Raw genomic sequence first — 3229 nt, forward strand, 5'->3', positions numbered from 1 at the left:
GGTTATAATAATTATCAACCATTTAATGTTGATTAAACAAGTCTTTTCTGAAAGACAACTCTGTCAGTAAGTTAGTTGACGAAAGATGGAAGGATCATGAAGTGTCCATAAAGGAGAGATTCTAGATATGCCTCCAGAAAAACCTAGTGAAGACAAATTTATCAACATAAATGAGGAAAGTGGTTGTGACAAAAAGGATGAACATGTCCCAGAGGAAGTGACGCTGGCAGAAACACTTCACACTGAACAACTCTGAGATGCTTCATAAGACTGAAAGTGCAAAGGATAAGATATTGGAAGCTGATCCAAATTGAGAAGAGTCTGACAATTTCTAAGACATGGCATAGAAAAGATGCTTGCCCCACATTGTAAGTTATCCTACAAAAAGAAGGCAAGCACTGTACAAACTGCTTCTTGGTAAGTTTTACAAAAACAGAACGAAACCAAAAAATGTGACACACTTTAATTCTTGATATTCTCATGTTTTAATTTGCAATGTAGTAATTAAATATCAGTTGTACTGTTTCATGATTTCCCTATACGTTTATGCCTGACAGAGAGTTTTCAATGTTTTCACAAAACAATTTAAAGATCATGGAGGGCACTTGGGTGGCTCAGTTGGTTGGGCATTTGACTTCAGCTCAGGTCATGATCTCATGGTTCGAGTTTGAGGCTCGCATCAGGCTTTGTGCTAACAGCGCAGACCCTGCTTCAGACTCTCTCCCTCTCCCTCTCTCTCTCTCTCTCTCTCTCTCTCTCTCTCTCTCTCTGTCTCTCTCTCTCTGCCCCTCCCCTGCTCACATGCTTTCTCTCTCAAAGTAATTAAAAAAAATTTAAAGATCATGGAATAATTGTCACTTTCCCCTTGATTATTAAGATTAAATTGCATGGTCATTGTTTTGGTCCCTCCCTGCTGTGAAAAAAAAGGATTGCCTGTATGTGTCGATTTCTCCTCTGGGCAATTTGGTTAATCTGGAGAGCAATCCTCCAGTGCCTTGGCCAGTTACTCTATATCTAGCTGCTAACATGCTTGGAGCTAAGTGACACAAGAGGTCTAGAGGTGTTACTTCAGAAAATGCAGACTTTTGGCTAATCCCACTGTTTACAAATGGTGCCACACTGTGTGCCTGACATCTCCTTAACTAAAGTCCCTCTAGTTTTGTTTCTACATGGAATAAATCTTCCATCTTTTCCCGGGATGGAACAAAAGGTTCAGAGGAATAGGAGCACCTGGGTGGCTCAGTTGGCTAAGCATTCCACTCTTGGTTTCTGCTCAGGTCATGATCTCATGATTCATGGGTTTGAGCCCTGCGCTGGGCTCTGCATTGACATGTAGAGCTTACTTGGGATTCTCCCTGACTCTTTCTCTGCCCCTAACGTGCTTGCTTTCTATCTCTCTTTTTCTCAAAATACATACATACATACATACATACATACATAAGTATTTAAAATGAGAGAGAGAGATTGATTGATCGATTCAGGGGTGTAATTCTTTCTTATGTAGATTTTCAGGCAGACTCATTCTTTACAGCTCTACCCACTTACCACTCCAGCTGTACTCATTACCTAGCACTTCCAATTCCTGAGCTGCTCTGGCATTCTGTAGGTGAATTGGCGTGCTTCTCATCAGCATTATCCTCCTCATGGGCTTGGTATTCAACCTTTTTGGCCCTGCTAACTCCTTCGCTTGCTTTCCTCTTCTTCTTCTTCTTCTTCTTCTTCTTCTTCTTCTTCTTCTTCTTCTTGTTAATGTTTATTTGTGTTTGAGAGAGAGAGAGAGGGAGAGAGAGAGAGAGAGAGAGAGAGAGAGAGAGAGAGAGAGCATGAGCAGGGGAGGGACAGAGAGAGAGGGAGACACAGAATCTGAAGCAGATTCCAGGCTCTGAGCTGTCAGCACAGAGGCCGATGAGGGGCTTGAACCCATGAACCTGTGAGATCATGACCTCAGTCGATGTTGGATGCTTAACTGACTGAGCCACCCAGGTGCCCCACTTGCTTCCCTCTCCTAAAAATGTGTGCACATCTCTTATCCTCTGTGGTCTCTTTTTCTGCTCTTTGTTCTCATGGATATAAACTCAAAAAATTTTTTTCTTTACTTCCATTTTGATGGGATTTAATGAGGAAACAGGTGTTCAATGTGCTATGTTTAACTGAAATAGTCTATCATCATAAATTTATGGTGATCCAAGTTTGCCTTATTGCATACATTCTTTGACAGTGCTTGGGTGCTCAGGTTAAAGAATCAAGCAAGTAGATAATAAGGTTCATTCAGAATCAAGGCTTTATCAGGCAGGTGCAGCAAAATGTCAGAAGGACAAGAGAATTTGGGAGAGTGGAAAAATGTTGCAATTATGAATCACATAATAAAAGCTGAATGAGAATGGAAGAAAAGAGAGAGTTGACAGAGGGAAAATTCAGGAGTCAATATACTAGAGATACTGATTAAAGTCATAGGGACAAAAAGGGTCATTGTAGGAATAGTTGAATAAGTAATCAAAAAGAAGAGGAGGCTGTGATCATGCAAGTGGGATGTTTGAGTTGTTGACTTTGGAGATTGAACTGGCATGCATGGCTGAGGTTACTGGAATGAAATGTCAAAGAACTGACAGGCAAATTGAATGAATTGTCCACATGGATGTTGAAGTGACACAGGATAATGAGCAAAGGTCATCATACTGGAAGTCAGTTAGCAAGTGGACCTTTTGCAGAACAACAAAAAAGAACAACCAAAAAGAGGGAGGAGCAAGAGGAGGAGAAAATCCCCTTTCAGTTAGATTAGGTTCAACTTCTACTGACAGAAAATCCCAAATAACCATGACTTAAACAATACGGTCTATTTTGCTCTCATGTGTCAGGCTCATGGTGACTCTTCCCATGATGTCCTCAGGAATCAAGCCTACCTTGAAATCAGTGTTCTGCCGTTCCTACAGTATTGCCCTTGTCTTCATAGTCCAAGTTGGTGGTCCAGAGCCCAAACCACCACATCTGCATTCTAGACAATAGGATTAAAGAAGCGGCAAAAGATACAGGCAGCTTTTTTAAAAAAAGATTCCTAGGAACTGAACACATCACTTAAGCTTACATCCCCCTGGCCTAAATGTTACATACCACTGGCTCCAAGGCCACTTCTAGCTAGAAGTGAAACTAGGCAATAGAACTTTTTTCTGGGAAGCCATGTACCCAGTTAAAATTTCCATTACTATGGAAGAAAGAGACAGTGGGTCTAAGG

This window comes from Suricata suricatta, chromosome X (assembly GCF_006229205.1).
Source record: "Suricata suricatta isolate VVHF042 chromosome X, meerkat_22Aug2017_6uvM2_HiC, whole genome shotgun sequence".
Classification (NCBI taxonomy): Eukaryota; Metazoa; Chordata; class Mammalia; order Carnivora; family Herpestidae; genus Suricata; species Suricata suricatta.